General features: G+C 34.4%; 1 long non-coding RNA gene across 2 annotated transcripts in view; it reads right to left on the bottom strand.

The window, feature by feature from the left end:
• Nucleotides 1-18,708, bottom strand: part of LOC143669795 (uncharacterized) — a 76,306-nt gene that overhangs the window by 45,303 nt on the left and 12,295 nt on the right. Inside the window, exons 3-4 of one of the 2 annotated variants that reach the window (XR_013169066.1) lie at nucleotides 7,488-7,685; nucleotides 4,001-4,126 (exon numbers count right to left, since the gene is read on the bottom strand). This is a non-coding gene — a long non-coding RNA (uncharacterized LOC143669795). Of the gene's footprint in view, nucleotides 1-4,000; nucleotides 4,127-7,487; nucleotides 7,686-18,708 lie in introns of those variants that run through there. The other variant, XR_013169065.1, reaches the window with a different exon arrangement.

Genomic DNA, 18,708 nt, shown 5'->3' with positions numbered 1-18,708 from the left:
GACAATAGGATAAAAGGTAAAATAAGGAGGTATGTTTAGGAAGAGGCAGAAAAATCTTTGCAATAAGAATGCAATTAATTAATATGCATTTTTGTAGTACAGCATCAATGGTAAACTTTTGTGATTTGCCCCTAATTTACTCACTAATAATCAATATGTACTTAGTATGACTGATGCAAAGCAATAAATAATACTAACTAGAGCAAATTTGTGACGTATTTTTCCAATATTATCCATAAGTATAATATAAGGCATTTTAAAAATTTTGCAAAAATTGACCTGCAATATCACAGTAATCATGGTAATATGAAAGCTAAATCAATGTGGTATAACTTGCTTAGTGAACATATATTGACTCGTTCTTTTTAAAGTTTATTTTCTGGTCTCTCAAAAGTAATGATAATATCTCTTTGAGAAATCATGTCCTTGGGCTTTAAGGATATCACCCATTTTTCTCTAGTTATCTCTTCATGTCTGTGTGTGTAAAGTGTCTGAAATCTGCATATTTGAAGTCAATCAATATCTGCCTGTAGTCAACATCCTCTTTATTTTATATTCTGTATCTTAAGGGGTATTTGTAGGAAGGAAAGAAGAGAGCAGATTTCCAAGAGAGATATCATGCATGATTTTGACATTTGTAAGCTAGCATGAAAACAGTGTATTATTTAGGAAAACACTCATTGAATAATGGAGAAGAATAGTGGGCACCACGAAAAGAAGACAAACCAAAGGCACATTTCACCTACTTCAATAGATGCTCTATTGTCAATCTTTTACTGTCATGAATATCATTATTCAATATCCAACAGTGTTTCAAAACCTTCACACAGGTGATGATATATGTGATGTTGTACTGTGTTGAAATAAAAGGCTTTATGGAGGAATATCACAACATGGCCTTAAACTATTATGCTCTCCTTTCTTTACCTTTTAAATTGGATTTATTATATTATTACCAATTTCCCTACACTCCTGTATAGGGAAAAATTTAAAACAAGACATAGATTTTAAAATTAGATTTTTCAGTTTTCAGTTGAGCAATTTTCACAATAGCAAGTCTATTTTTAATTTTCTTAAATGCAAAGAAAAATTATAAAACATTATTTCCTACTAGCATACTGACGATTGAAAGTTATTTCTTTCCCATATGCAATGCAGAAGATGTCTTAAAAATGTGTCCAATCGGAGAAGTTCCTAAGCAGCATTTTATATCAATTATGTGCAAAATCCTGCCAATTATCTTCTCATTTAATTTACATCAATAACCAAGAAGCACAAAAGAAATAAACTCAAACCATCTGCTCTCACTATGGTAGGCTACTGAGCACTTAGACAGTAATTCACGTAGTAAAATACTCTGATACATTTATCTGGGACCATGCTGTTTAAGTGGGATTTGTGATTAAAAGTATTACCACTTTGGCCTATCCACTATTAGAAAATATGCTTTCCCCTTTTAGGGAAAGTATTGTCATTTCTGCTTTATTACAATAGTAAATTTAGAGAACTACTGCCAGCTACCTATAAAAAACAAAAAAACTGCACTTCTACTTTATGCTTCACTGTAATTCTTTTTCCTGTTATTGTTAACAACACCCAGACTCACAAAAGAGAATGGGAAAAAAATAGCCTCCAGAAAATTATTGTTTTGACACCTGCACAATTTTTCAGCCGTGCTAAATGCCAGAATAAGGCCATATCAAAATATAAAATGTTAGCCAAAAGTGCCTACATGACCCAAGAAAAGGAAGTATTTAAAGGCTACAGTCACATAAGATGGCTGATATTCAAAGATAATATAATGTGATTTTTCCAAGCATTAGAGACATAGAATTGGCAGTCGGCAAAAATAGATATGATTTTATACACTGTTCCAATGAGAATATAGATGACAGACAATTCCCTCCCGTTTTCCATCGGTGCCCCTATCTTACATTGCAGCATATCAGACTGTCAAGATATCTTTATATTCCTCATGTTAGCAAACTATGTATGTAAATGACAATATTACAGTGTCAATTCCCCTAAACAACTCTGTGTTTCATTTACAAATTCTAAAGTCAGTTTGGAGACAAATTGACATTTACAATTATAATTCCCGTACATCCTAATGAGAGGAGGTTCTACTTACTCCTAGACTTCAATGGTACAATTTTGCAATCATGGCTTTGAAAATTATACTGTTTGACATAGTTTGTCAATTGCTGATGCATTATTTAAGAATTCTCCATTCTGTTTCTAATGAAATTCACAATTTAATTAGAACAAATAACTCTGCCCTTGAGGATAGATGAGATAGGTATGAGGAAATGTAGCAGCATGAATATTCAGGGAAGATATGAATTGTGCCATTTTACAAACAAGTATGTGAAAAGCAGTGTAAGATTCTTATAGTTTGTGTATTAAGACTATCTTATTTGCGGAACAGAGAACTCTTAAGTATTATTTTATATTCAAAGTACATGTTCATATCTGCTTCTTTCAAGACCATTCCAAATTCACAAATTTTCTTATGTCTGTAAAATGCTTCATTGCAAACCCAGTCCTCCAAATAGTCCTTACTCTGAGTGGGTCCCTGCATACAAACTTCACTTCCCACAACCTTCTTTTCCTCTGTAGATCTATTCCTGTGGATATTGCAGAAATCTTTTGGCTACTTCCCTGCTATCAATATTTATTTGATACTAAAATAGAAATGGAGTCATACCAAGGTGTGAATGCATGTGGTTATCAGACAGAAGATTCTCTGGTGTGTGTCTTTAAATTATATGCCTCCTTAAACAAGGACTTAAAACATAAAACAAACTGCAATCCAGAGTACAAACATTGTTGCCCTCTGTTTACCTGGAAAAGACTATCTTATTTGTTATCAATATGTTCATAGTATTATGAGATCATCCAGTTCACTATTCTCATTTACACCCGAGGAAGTTAGCAAAAATATGAGGGGTTGTGCTTGAATCAGACACACACTGCAAAAATTTAAGATAGCATAATTATAAAAATTATTAAGTTACAGGCATGTGAACAATGTAAAAAAATCTGTCAAAATATTTCAATAAGCTCAAATTAATTTTTTTTTAAAAAAACTGAGCTTAAGGATAAGTTGAGACCTTATTTTTTATCACTACTTCTATAGGTATGTATATTTTTCTTGAATGTCAGATATATGATTTTTGACTCCTAAAATTCCTATTCTGTTTATAAATGATTGCATGAAAATATCTTCAACAGTAATGGATACTGACTACAAAATTTTTTGTAAATATTTAGGTTTGGAAATCTATTAAGCCACCTGTGGTTGGCATAATTCTAAAACATCCCTCAAAATTCTGGTCCCCCTGGGGTACATGTTTGCATAATCACTTCCCCTCGAGTATTGGTGGGACAATGAATATGCAGGGATAGTTCCAACCATGATTATATGACATGGCTGATTTCCCCAAGACAAGGACATAATCTTCAGTGGGCCATACCTAATCGGTTGGGTCCTTAAAAGGACCCTGGGTGCTTCCTGACAGAGAGAGATGAACACAAGTCATTTTTGGCTTGATGATGAAGGCAGTCACATGACAAAGACCTGAAAAGAGCTGCTGAAGTGATCCCCAGTTGATAGTCAATAAGGAATTGCATTGTTGCTTCAATTTCAGTAAGCTTGGTTGACGATCTTTACCTCCAGAAGAGAATGTAGAAAGCGCACACCTTGAGTTCAGCCTTGTTAGAATCTGAACAGGGTATTTAGCCATTTCCAAACTTTTGAACTACTGAACTGTGAGCTAATAAGTAGCTGTTGTTAAAGCTGCTAAATTTGCAGTAACTTGTTATGTGGCAATAGAAAATTAATACACTGCCTGACCTTGCACAACTTAAACTTCAGATCACAAATAGAATATCTTACTATTCCATCCCAAAGGAGACAGGATTAATTTAGAACAGCCTAAAGTAAAATTGATATCAGTTCCTTAAAATTATATTCTGTTATCAACAAATTCCCCTTTTCAACAAATATTTAATGAACAACTCCAATGTCAGGCTCTGCCTTCGTGGTTGGCTTCCAGCAATGAGTAATGTGGACACATTCCCAACCCTTAAACATTCTTCAGAGAGATCCAGGAAAATGTTCCTTCTAGGAAGAAGGGAAAAATGATTCATTTGAATGCTTTTTCATTAGAAAGTTTGCTTCCTTAAACTATTTTTATAGATATCAAATAAAAGACAAATCTTAAGAATTTAGAAAAGAAAGGCTTTATCAAAAAAGAGACAATTTGCAAATTGGAAAAAACTTAATCCCAAGACAAAGCATTCCTTTTTCACTTGAGAAAGAGGCAGCTTCTATGGTCAATACAATCAAGTTACACAAGGGGGAATATGATTGGTTAAGTACAAAAAGGAAGATTAGCAAACCTCTAAGAGACTACAATGCTAACAGGCCACTAACACAACTTATTTGCCACCACTCCCACCTGCCACCCCCAGTCTCAATTCCCAAATAAAGTCTTGTTTCAGGGAAATCAAGGCACAGATTCAAATAACATTGCAAGGTCCTAGTAGAGGTTCATGGTTGGAAGTCTCAGACAACCTGTCTCACAGGTAACTTGTGTGGGCAATTGTAACATGTGCAGACAAGTTAGCTTTGACTTCAGTCATGCACAGATAAATTGGCCTTTGTTTTAGACCCATACTGACAAGTTGCCCCCTGGTCCTTGCCAGTTCATTTAACATGTCCAAGAAAGAAAAGGTAAATATAAACAATTTCAAACTTCTTAATTTTTCTATAAAGCAAATTTACTTTCCAACAGAAGAATTCTGCAGTTATAAATTCTGTGTACATATATTATTGTTTTCCTAGGTTGGAAAGTTAATATTAATGATGCCAGGAGAAAAGAAAACAGTGGACACTCCTATAGAGTTGTGCTATGCATGAGGCTTTAATTTAGGTTTATAAGGAAATTTAGAATAGACAAGAAAGGATTATATGATGCCCTCAATTGAAATCTATTCATTGCTCAGAGTATACCAATCCAGATTATTTGATTTTTTTTACTTTCTTTTGGCTTTAAGTCATTTTACAAGTTGGTAACTTGTTAATAACTGATAGCAATGTATATAATAATGAATTACTGGGTTTTTGTCCCAGTTCCTGGGAGGAAACCTATACATCCTTGGATGTCCCCATAAAATGAGAGTCTTTTGTTATTCATCATTGGCCCCTAGCACACCTAAATAGTTTAGATAACTAGATGACAGGGTAAGGCTAGCCACACAGATAATCTTAGGGTGAGGTCCAGGCTGGGAAGGAGGGGCTGGCCCCACCAGAAAGACCAACCATGGGATTAAGGGATTGGTGCTGGGGAAGTCAAGAACACACTCAATAGCCATTTCCTTGCCTTCATCTATCCCCCACCTTTTCCCCTCTTGCTTGGTTGTGTGGAATTGCCTGTTATGTTTCCACTTGTTTTTGTTTGCATATAAGTGTTTGGTATGTTTCCATTCGTGCCTATTTGCATGGAGATGTTTGGTATGACTTTATTTTGCTAGACACCATAGGCAGCTGTGGGAGATGTTAAAACTCAACCAGCCTAGTTGCCAGAGGACAAATGTGTCTCATTAGCAGAGCCCCTACCCCAGGAGTGTATAAAAACTCATTCCATACAGTATTTGTCCTTTAGTTTTATCATGTTAAAACACTGAATGAAGCTGCATCTGAGCTATCGGGGTTTTTTTGTGTGTTTTTTGTTTTTTTTTTTGTTTTATTTTGTTGTTGTTGTTTTTTTACTATTATTACTACTTTTATTTCTTTTCTCTATATTAACATTCTATATCTTTTTCTGTTGTGTTGCTAGTTCCTCTAAACTGATGCAAATGTACTAAGAAACGATGATCATGCATCTATGTGATGATGTTAAGAATTACTGATGCATATGTAGAATGGTATGATTTCTAAATGTTGTGTTAATTTCTTTTTTCTTTTTTTTCCGTTAATAAAAAAAAAATAAATATATAAAAAAATGAGATCCTAAAAAAAAAAAAAACTCATTCCTCAGCTAGTGCAGGTGTCCTTCATATCTGATGCAAGGAGAGGAGTATGGAGCTGCCCTCCACTTCCCTGAGCTAAGTAGTTGGCTTCCCCAGAAAGGCATGCTTTCCTTGCTCTTTTGGATACTTTCTGCTGTACAAACAATAAAGCGGTCATTTACTGAGAGCCTCTGTGACTCTGTGCTCCCGTGATACACCATATGGCAACTTGCTCCTCAATTTGGTTTTGAGTTAAATCATACCAACCAGACCTCCCCAACCTCTGGGAAGATCTGGAAATTGAATTTAACCATATGGGCATTTGTTTCACCAATCATGCCTATGTAATGAAATCCATATAAGATCTGCACGCTCAAAGCTCAAGTGACTTTCTTGATTGAACATATACATTGATATGCTGACAGAGTGAACTGTTCTGACTCCATATAGAGAAGACATGGAAGCTTGCACTGAGAACCTTCAGGTCTCACCCTGTGTTTCTCTTTTGACTTCTTTTTATTTGTATCTTTTCTACCACACTAAAACTAGAATCACAAGTATAGCACTTTCTGTGGGTATTGTTAGTTTCAGTGAATTATCAAACACGAGAGGGGGATGGGAGTTTCCAGATTTGTAGCCAGTTATTGACTTTCAATTGGTGTCTGAAGGACAATCCTATAGAAGATTGCCCTTAAAGTGAGAAATCTGGCCTAACTACCAGTATTTAGAGTCAGAATTGAATTGTCCTGCAGTTGGTGCCAGAAGTTTTTACAATATATATACAATGAAAATAATTCTTCTTTATAGACAGTCAGATAAACTCTCTCTGATAGAACTCCATTTGACTTCCCTCTTGTGTACCAATTCCATTGTATGTACTTTTGTAATTTATTTGAGCATATTTTTAATCCATATAAATGTGTGGTTCTTTCATTTTTCCTTTGAATTAGAAATAACATATGCCTGGTTCTCTCATTAAAAATGAGTTAATTCAAATTTTAACACATGCATATTTTATATCCATATGAAAACTATTTTTTTGCTTTTTTGTTTCAAAAATCATCAGTTAGTATTTCAGGAAACATGCAATATTACCATATTTCAAAATGAATATTAATTTTGTGTTTTAAGGCTATTACAAATATTAAGGCCTGATTTCCTCTGTCAACCAATCCTTCTAGACCTCTACTTTATATAATCTTTGCCAAGGTTGATGAACTATATCAATGTACTTAACTCCTATTTTTTTAATTCATAATCTATAATTCAAAAATAAAAATATTATCATCAAGATAAAGAATCTCCCAAAATAGATACCCAGCATTAACACATTTCCCCTGACTTTTCAGTTTTAATTTGTGTGCATATGTGTGTGTGTGTGTGTGTGTGATACTTTCCATCCGTGGTGGACTGAATAATATCAACCTCCTAATTTTTTTCAATTTTAATCAAAGAACATTTGAATCGCTTACCTGACAAGGTGTGATGGTTTGTCATATGTGTCCACTTGAGTAGGCTTCAGTATTCAGCTATTTAATCAAAGACTAATCTAGGTGTTTCTATGAAGAGATTCTGTAGATGTGATCAACATCTTCTTCATTCAGTTGACTTTTAGTAAAGGTGACCACCCACAACAAAGGTAGGTAACCCTCATACAGTCAGTTGAAGACCTTAAGAACAAAAACATGCAGTTTTCCCAAAATAAGAAATTCTGCCTCAAGACTACTACATAAAATCCTACCTGGGCTGCAGCCTGTTGGCCTGCTATATGGATTTTAGACTTGCACACAATCACATTAGTTAATTACTTAAAATAAATATCTCGTTATTTGATAATATTGATATTTCTGTTCCTCTAGGTAAATGTGCACAGGAGACTTTGCAGATGTACTGAAACTGAGGATCTTGGGATGATAAGATGATTCTAAATCATCCAGTGGGGCCCAATGTTACCATAAGAATCCTTCAAAGATGGAGGTATGGGGTCAGATTCGGAAAAGGCAATGTGAGCAGGATGGACGCAGAGGCAGAATAGGCGTGGGAAGATTAAAACATCAGAAAGAAAGAGAGATGTGAGGATGTGACACTGCTGTCTCTGGAGATAGAGCAAGCCAAGGAATGCAAGCAGTCTCTGGAAGCTGAAAAAGGCAAAGACATGCATTGTCTGCTGGAGGCTCCATAAAGAACACAGTTCTACACTTCCATTTAGATTTCCGATACCCTGAACTGACAGATAGCAAATGTGTCTTGTTCTGAACGACCAACCATGGCATTCTGTTACATCAGCATTAACAACTTCATATGCCATATAGAATGAGTTTGGGTGTAGCTGCATGGAAGCCTCTCACACCGATATTCATAATGGTGATATCAATGCTTAACTTTTAATATTAACATTTAATTTTTATCAGTAGAAATCGGTGATACAAAGGAATTATGCTTAAATGTCTTCACTAGGTTTTTAAAAATAATTTTTGAGGTCAACTTATATAACATATCAGTTCACATAGCAGTGTATCAAGTGTCATAAAAATACTTGATTACCTTTATGGCACGTTAATTTCATACAACCGCATTTACTGAGCGTGCATTAATACTTTCTTAAATGCTAGGTATTTTCAATAAGATGTAGATAATCTTTTCATTATAAACTGATGTCTCTTAGTATTTTGATATTTACATTTCTGACTTCAATTTTTGTTTTCACGAGTAAAGACCCAGGTTGTTTTGTGCCTATGTTTAAATTTGTGTCACTAGATTATTCACTTTAATTTTGAAATAAAATGTGAGCTAAGAATTGGATTGATTCTTATGTGTTTCTGTCCTCACTCAGGATCATGAATTTGATACAAAGGCAGCAATGGTGTTTTATAAATGCTCTTGCATATCTGAGTATTTCCAGGAAATGGAGCTGAGATATATTTAAGAGCTATCTTACGGTATGGCTTTCTTCACTGATATGGTTATGCACTCTACCAAAAAAGTCAATACTATAATCTTTTATGCCCCTTATCATTTAGAGTGTAGAAGAAAATAAAGGAACTAAAAATTGTAGGCATATTTATGTTCAATTCATAAATAAGAGAGCTGTGCACTTCTATCCTAATTTCATTGGAAAATAAAATGTGAAATTTATGATCTCCAATTTCATCCATCTCAAAATAAGAATAAGAATATTCATCTTTAGAAACTAAAAGTGAAAACACTTCAAATTCAAAGCAGGTCCTGTTTTTCTATGAATATATTTTAGTTTACATTTTCAGATTTATGTAGAGCATTTGGGAGTCTACTACCTGTATGTTAGAAATGGCATCACAAATTAATTATAATGAGGATGCCAGTAAAAATCATCTGACTATTTAAAATATTAATGGTATATACGAATATCTATGAACATTTGCACGTAAGTTAGCATATCACAAAGATTTGTGTAATATATGTCTCTATAAAGCAGAAGTTAGAAAGGTCTATTTCAATATGTTCTTGCAATTGAATAGCCAAAATGGAGCTATGAGTCACGGAATCTGGTTCTCAGCTGGAAATCTATGTCACTTATGATGAGGAGTCCCTCTAGTATTACATATGTGGCATAATTCTTAAGTGATGGCACTGTGTGGATTCTATCTCATTATTATTTAAATACACTCATAAATATTTTACTTATAATTCAAGAATGGAAGCTTTGTATTTGGACACTGTAATGGTATGGCTTCCCTTTAATTTGTTTTTCTATCAGATATAGAGTTAGCATATTATCATAAGATATGGTAATAGTAGAGCATTATCCTAGGAAAAATGCTGATGCTAATATTATAATGTATAAAACCAATAATCTCAACACATTTCCAACCCTTTGTGCTCAGTTTTATAGTGAATACATGCACAGAGAATAAAAAGGCAAAATAATTCAAACATAGGGTGCCTACAGAAGTGTATTGGAACCTTCTAATAGTAAAACGCTATCAATTTAAAACATACTAACACAATGTTAGATAAGTTAAGATTCTCCTAGGGATGTTAATTTACCCTCATTTAATATACATAACATGTAGCATTTTAAATTACCGGTTAAGTTTCTAAATATGTATTTTATTGTACAGGCAGTATAATGCTGATGATAAAATGTTATCATGAGAACTGTAACTTTTCTGTTCTGACATATATGTCTGGATTTGTAACTTTATTGTTACATTAACATTGAATTGTTTTTCACATATATTTTTTATGGTTCTGAAAGAGAAAGCAAGGAAAAATAATTTAAAAATGTACACTAGAGCTGTAGAACCATGCATACTAAACAATTAAAATTGCTGAATTATAAAATGTGTAATCAATAACATTTCTACAGAGAACAACCTTGTTTTGTGAAAATGAAAAATATACCTCACTGAAGATGAATATTTCACTATATTCATCTTTTAATTTTAATTTATTAAGAAAGAAATTAGTGTTTATACCATTTCTTCCTATTTGCATTTTCATTTTGTAATTTTTAAGCATATTAATATAGCTAGAATTTTTTACTTATCATATTCGGTACTTTTAGAATTAATTGAATTTAAGTTGTTTCTCTTATTAATATAAATTATTATTATTTTTTTTTACTCTAACAACTATTACCTTAAAATGCCATTCTGTAATATTGACTAAAACATTTCACAGTAAACGTTTACCTTCATGGCATTTTTTTTTTTTTTTTTAACATGGCATTCCTCACCAGGAATCAAACCCGGGTCCTCTGGCATGGCAGGCAAACATTCTTGCCTGCTGAGCCACCATGGCCTGCCCATCCTACACGGCATTTTAAATATGTACCAGAAAAATTGGGAGGTAGCATTTCACACATGTTCTGGTATCATCTAATAGTCTGTTTGGCTAGGATGAGTTTTGGTATTAACTACAGGTATGATTTAGTTCTTTCGGGAGTGAAAAATGAAAACAAAGTTTGTTCTCTGATCCCTTGTGAATCTGAAAGTGCATAATGTGTAAAATAATATTTTATGAACATTTACAAATTAAAAATCACTTTATATAAAATTATAATACCTCAGTCTGAAGGCTCTTTATCTTTTCTCCACTTGTGCTTAATCTCCTAGCAAGCAGACATAAAACTAGTAGGTATCGAACAAGAAAATTGAAGTTCAGGGAGGGAATTTTACTTCATAAGCTATGAAACAGCCAGCAAATTTAAATATATTATTTTTCATGTGTTGGGGTAGGAGGTGTAAAACCCACCAGAATGAATAATGAACCACTTGATTTGAACTGATCCAGCAAAATATAAGCCATCATCAAAACAACTGACATCGTTTGGGAGTGCAGCACTTATTTATCAAGTTAGAATGAATGAGAGGAGAAAATTTGGGGAAAACCTGTGTTTGTTAGGCTCACATGAGATGTTTCTTCAGTTGAGCAATGTCTGGACATTGTGTGGTCCTAAGATAATGAACAGCAAAAACAATAAATGCAAGATGACTCTGAGAGGGTATCTATGAACATCTATGAAAATTTTAATATGGAAATCTTATCTCCTGGAGGAGTCATAGAGCAGGCTTCTTTGGAATCTGTGTATTTTATGTATGGATCTCAACTGAGGCTAAATTAGAATGAACTATTCTAGAAAGACCGGAATGCTGCATATTGGCTATAACTATCCTAGGAGAGTTGGTTCTAAATTAAGAAAGCCATGTAAAGTTAAAATTAGATGATCTAATAAGTAGCAGAACCAAGTAAAATGCACTATCTGCTCTCATTCTATGGATAGCATTAATTCGATTATGTGCAAATTTATATTTTCATCCCAAGATATCTATTATAATACAATGCTATAAAGTTTAATATACTTATGAGGAGGCAGCCATTATGGTTAGCTGCTTTCAAACACAAAGTGGTGCTGTTTCTATAAAAGCTTTCCATAGAGTACAAGAAAAGTTTGAAATGATTCAGTGAATTGAGGTAAAGGAATGTTTTAGTGCAGCTGAAATTGTTTCAGATTGGAGAGAGGCAAAGAGCCTTGAATAAACTGTACTTTGTGCTCTATCTGTGTGTGTACCTGTGTGTTTGCTGTAGTAAGGAAAGGGGGACACTGACTATAGGGAAGGAGCAAGTATTGTAGGAAAGAAACCTACCAATAAGGAATCGAAAACATTTTTGGTTCCTGGATGAAGAAAAGACATCTAAAGAGGAAATGAAATAGTTTCTGATAGGGCATTTTTTCATATTCTCATTCTTAGAAAATGTTCATGGACATTATTTTTTGGTTAATGTTATTCTATTGAATTTATGTTTAATTTAAAACGAATATATTACGCATTTTAAAATGCTGATTCCATTTGATTTATCAAAGATATTGTCGCGTCTTCAAATATTTTACAAATAACAAATGCTTAAGTCAAATATTAAAAGAAAAACATCATATTTGGATAATATCTTGTGTACATACTGTCTACTGAATTCCCCACTTGCAGAATGTCTCATTTCTCTAGAAAGTTTACTCTTCTCTGCTTTCTCTTCCCCATTGGGGACGTCCTATTCCAACTTCCACCACCAATAGACCACTAAACCTCCGTGAAAGGGGAAATACCACTGAAGCATTAAGCATTGAGGTATGGAGCAAAACTGAAGTTTCTTCTATAAAATTGCAATTATATTTTAAACAATAGCATTTGTGAGGATTAAATGAGTTCATTAAAATAACATACTTACACTTGATCAAGTGATGCAAGACTGTTAAATGAACTTTGTTATAATTACCACTACTGCTATTATGTTTTCTTCTTCTATTGTTTAACGTAGCAATCTGTTTTGGAGTAATGGAAGTGGGTTACTGAATAAGTATATGATGTTGGGAGAATTTATTTAGAAATTAAACTTTTTTTTCTTGATTAGGTTAATCGCCTGATTATGGAATGCGATAGGCCATAGCATATGTGTTGGAATTGGAGACAAAAATGGAAAGACCAATACCTTGCTCTTAATAAAAATGTAGAGGAATTTGAGTTGTTTTCTGACTTCAGAAATTAAGGAAAGCGGTGCAGAATGAGATAGAAGACAAAGATCTGACAGTAAGGAGATAAAGAGGGGGAGCAAAGCAGTATGTTGAAAGGCCAGGAACTATGGACGACGTTTCCATGGACAGCCTCATCTATTCAATTATAGTCATTGATTTTGTACAATATAATAGAATGTAACTAGGAATACACATTCTCTATATGCATAACCCTGATAAATAAATTTTATAGAGGTAAAAATTAACGCATGTTTTAGTCAAAGTGTTACCACTTAATACCACCTTGCATTTGTACAGCAGTATTTTTTCCAAATTTCTAATATATTTATATTTCATCTAAGACAAGCAAAATTTATTTTCAGGACATTTGGACTTGTTTGAGCAAATGCATAACAATCTTTCAGCTTTGTCTAATCTTTGGTCTTGTGATTGTCACAAATACACAAAAAAAGTATTGCATCTTATGTAGCTGTTAAATTCTACAGGAAACCCAGTATATTAAGTGAAATTCACTTACAATTTAAGAAAAATACCTTGAAAAATCACTTGACTCATCCCGTAAATTCACCTAACATGGTTTTGTACATATAACCCAGGACAATAATATATAAAAATATGTAATATGTATACAGTATATATAAATACATGATAAGAAGTGAGATTATAAAAACAGATGCTTCAAAGTACACTTAGTTATCTTTTACTCTGCCTGACAAGAATAATTTTTTGTTTAATTTTCAAGACCCATAATTTGCTCTTGCACAATTAAATAGAAAATGACATTCTCTGGATAGGCCAGAAAGCTCCGCTGTGGAGAACCATCAGTGAAGCTCTTGGTGTCCTTTCTATTCCTTTCCCCAGGATAATTTGGAACCAGTCTTCACCCCTGTCATGGTTGGGGACAGGTGTCAACTTGGCCAAGTTGTGGTACCTGTTCATCTGATTGGGCAAGCGCTGGCCTGTCTGTTGCAATGAGGACATTTCATAGGATTAGGTCATAATCATGTCAGCTACATCCACAGCTGATTCCATTTGTAATCAGCCAAAGGGGAGTGTCTTCTGCAATTAGTGATGCTAAATCCAATCATGGGAAGCCTTTTAAGGAGGACTCAGAGGAGACAGGTTCCATTCCTGCTTTGGCTGGTGAGCCTCTCCTGTGGAGTTCATCCAGGCCATCCATTGGAGTCATCGGCTTCGCAGCCTGCCCTGTGGATTTTGGACTCTGCATTCCTATGGTCACGTGAGACACTTTCATAAATTTTATATTTGCAAGTGTTCCCTGTTGATTCTGTTTCTCTAGAGAACCCTAACTAATACAACCCCTAACCTTATTTTGGCTGGAAAAAAATGGACTTGGGAATGTCCTCTCAGGTGCGCCCTACTCCCAGAATTTGCTCTACATGCAAAGGTGGTTTGCCACAATGAAATAAATGTAAGAAACTATTCAGGCAGAAAATCTGGGCAAATCCTTGCTGGCTTCAAACACAGAGGAGAAGGATATTCTCCTGGGAAACAGAGGGGACAACCAAACTCCTGTAAACAGGGGAACTCCAAGACAAATAACAAGCAAAAGCCCGAAACAAGGAAAAGACACAGAAAGGAAGGGAAATCCTTGAATACTGCATCAGTTGCATACAAACCTTCCTGAAAAGAAGGATGAAGACTAAAAAAATCTGTGTCATACTGCCAACTGGTTACAAATTCAAGAAACATACATCTCTGGGAATAAATCTCAGAGTTAACATTTTAAAGTATTAAAATGTACTGTATGTAGCAAAAGAGTGCAAAGCAAGCAAACGTACAAAAGGAAATGATGACCCATACAAAGGAAGGAGATAAAGAACCAAAAATCACCAATTAAGAACACAATATGGACAAACCAAGAAAAGCCCTTAAAAATGCTCCAGGAGAGGACAGAGAATACAAAGAAAGAACTACAGGATATCAGTTAAACAGGGAATAACCAAAATGAAAGTCTTAGCACAGACAGAAATTGTAGAAAGAAACCAAGCAGAAATACTGGAGTTGAAGACCACAGTAACTGAAATGAAAATCCCAAGGACAGTGTCTTCAGCAGAATGAATCTGGGAGAATAAGTAATCAGTGAACTCAAAGAAAAGACCTTGGTAATCAGATTGTGTCAGTAATCAAAAACTTCCCAACAAAGAAAAGTGACTTCACAGGGAAATTTTACCAAACATTCCAAAAAGACACAACTCCAATTCTGTTCAAACTGTTCCAAAAAAATGAAGAGGAGAAAATGCTCGCTAATTCATTCTATACAGTCAATATCACCCTCAGACCAAACCAAAGAAAACTACAGGCCAATATCTCTTATGAATACTTATGAATATATATGCAAACATCCTCAACAAAATACCAGCTCACCAAACCCAAAAGTATATTAAAATAATTATCCATCATGATCAAGAGGGATTTTTCCGTTATGCAAAGTTGGTTCAGTATATGAAAATCAATTAATGGAATACACCCAATCTACAGATTGAAGGAATAAACACATGATCATCTCAGTTGATGCAGAAAAGCCATTTGACAAAATCCAGTACTCTTCATGAGAAAAACTCTTAGAACACTAGAAATAGAAGGGAACTTCTGCAACATGATAAAACACATATATGAGAAGCCCATAGCTACTTTCCTACTTAATGGTGAATGACTGAAAAATTTCCCAATAACATCAGGAAATAAACAAGGATACTGACTGTCACCAATGTTATTTAACATAAATAAATAAACATATTTAAATAAATTAGGCAAAAAAGAAAGATATGAAAAGCATCCTAGATGGATGGAAGAAGTAAAACTTTCCCTGTTTGCAGGTGATATAATCCTATATACAGGAAATCTTGAAAAATCCACAACAAAACTCCTATAGCTAATTGAGGAATTCAGAAAAGTGTCAGGGAACAAGATCAACATCCACAGGAATGGATTAAAAACATGTTTTGTCTTTTTTTTTCCTGGGGTATATCATAGCCCCAAGTACCACAGGCCCCAAATAGCTAAAGCCATCTTGAAAAAGAAGAATGAATTTAGAGGTTTCACATTTTCCAATCTTAAAATTTGTTACAAAGCCACAGAGATCAAAGCAGCAAAGTACTGACACAAGGATAGTAATGTAGACCAATTGCAATTGAATTAAAACCTCAAAAGTTAACCATCACATTTATGGCCAAATCTTCTTCTTCTTCTTCTTTTTTTTTTTTTTTTTTTGCTTGGGCAGGCATTGGCATGCAAGCCTAGGTCTCCAGCATGGCAGGTGAGAACTTTGCCACTGAGCCACAGTTACACCACCCTATGCCCAACTTTATCAAGGGGACAAAGACCACTCATTTGGGAAATAACAGTCTATTTACAAATGTTCTGAAAACTAGATCTCCATTTACAAAAAGAAAGGAAGGAAGGGAGGAAGGGAGGGAAGGAGGTAGAAATTGATGAGGACCCCTATCTCATATCATATACAAAAATCAACAAAAAATGGATTAAGGACTTAAAGAGGTAGAACTATCAAACTCCTAGAAGAAAATGTAGAGAAGCAACTTCAGGATCTTGTGTTAGGCAATGGTTTTGTAGACTTTATATCCATAATACAAAGAACAAAAGAACAAAAATAGATAATGCTAACACAATGGGACCTCATCAAAATTAAAAACTTTGGGACTGAAAGGACTTTATCATGAAAGTAAAATGACAACTTACACAATGGGAGAAAATATTTGGAAACCACATATTAAATAATAGTTGAACATCCAAAACACAAAAAGAAATTCTACAAAGTAACAGTAAGACACTACCCAATTTAAAAATGAGCAAAAATATTGAATAGAAATTCTACAAAGAAAAATATATTAATGGACAGAAAGCATATGAAAAGATGTTCAACATCATTGCCATCAGGGAAATGCAAATCAAAACCATAATGGGAGGGCAGGCCTAGCTGGCTCAGCAGGCAGAGTTCTCGCCTGCCATGCCAGAGATGCAGGCTTGATTCCCAGTGCCTGCCCATGCAAAAGAAAAAAATTCACACCAATTAGAATGGCTGCTATTTAAAAAAAAAAAAAGGAGAATGGCAAGTGTTGGAGAGGATGGAAAGACAGAGGACAAGTCATTTATTGATGGTGGCAATATAAAAGCACGCAGTTGCTGTAGAAGACAGTAACTGTAGAAAGCTAAGTATAGAACTACCTTATGATCAGCAATCGTACTACTCAGCATATACCCTGAAAGCAGGGACTCGAACAAACATTTTCATACTGATGTTCATAGCAGCATTATTCACAATTGGCAAGAGACAGAAGCAACCCGAGTGTCTGTCAACTGATGAATGCATACACATATAATGGAATGCTACACAGCTGTAAAAAGGAATGAAGTCCTGATATATTTGACAAAATAAATGGACCTTTGCTCTTAAGCAAAGAAGGATGTTGTCCAGGCATGAAAAGACAAATATTGTATCATTCTATTGTTTAGAAACAGTTAGAATGAAAAAAAAACTCACCGAGTCAGATTCTATAACACCTGTTTTAAGGGACTGGGGCAGGGCTAGGTAATGGGAAGAAAAAGCTTAAAATGGACAAGATTCCTATGTGGAATGATGAAAATGTTTTGGCAGTGGATGGTGGTGACAGTATCAGAACATCGTGAGCACAATTTACAACACTGAAATGTATATCTGAATACAGTTAAAAAGGGCAATGCTAGATTGTGTTTATGGTAGCAGTATAATTGTTTTTTAAATCCATGGAATTACATTACACAAACATGGAGCTCTCAGTTCAACCATGGACTTCGATTAATAGTAAAATCATTTAAAAAGTGCTATCATCAATTGTAACAAATATTCCATACCAATGGAAGCTGTTGGTAATGGCTTGATGTATGGAATTCCTGTATTTTATGCATGATTGTTTTATAAACTCACAACTTCTCTAATTAAAAAAATAGACTATGACACAATTGGAAAAATAGTGTGTATTCATAATATTAGCTTATGACTACCTCCACTGAGGTTCTTTCTTACGTGGGAAGGCACAGGATGGTCTCTGCTGGCCTTCTCTCCAGGCCTCTGGGTTCCAACAACTTTCCCTGGGGTGACTTCTTTCTGCATCTCCGAAGGCCTGGGCTGAGCTGCAAGTGCTGAGATGAGGTATGCGGAGCTGCTTAGCTCTGCTACATTGAGCTCTCTCATTTAAGTACCAGCCAATTAAATCAAACTTCATTCATTGCAGCTGGCCCGCCTCCTAGCTGACTGCAGATGTAATCAGCAACAGATGAGGTTCACGTACCATTGGCTCATGTCCACAGCAACAGAACTAGGTGCCTTCACCTGGCCAAGTTGACAACTGAATCAAACTATCACAACTACCAAATGTTTACATTCATGACACTCTTTTTTTGCTTTTGGTAAAATGTCTTCTTGTAAAATGCACTTCATTGATACAGAAACATATTTTCTTTCATGATAGGATATGGTCAAAAGTACAGACTGCCTACTTTAGAAATCAGTAAGTAAAGTAAATAATTGTCATCCAGTTTAGGTCATATTATTTTAAGCATGAAACATTTTAGACTACTGGTATTTATTTATTAGACGTTTGATCTGTAAATGTATAGATTGCTTACAACTATTATTATTATTATTACTATTTTAAATTTTATTA

Source organism: Tamandua tetradactyla, chromosome 26, assembly GCF_023851605.1.
Source record: "Tamandua tetradactyla isolate mTamTet1 chromosome 26, mTamTet1.pri, whole genome shotgun sequence".
In the NCBI taxonomy this organism is placed as follows: domain Eukaryota; kingdom Metazoa; phylum Chordata; class Mammalia; order Pilosa; family Myrmecophagidae; genus Tamandua; species Tamandua tetradactyla.
The sequence above is the reverse complement of the archived record's forward strand: the minus strand, read 5'-3'. Positions and strand labels throughout refer to the sequence as shown.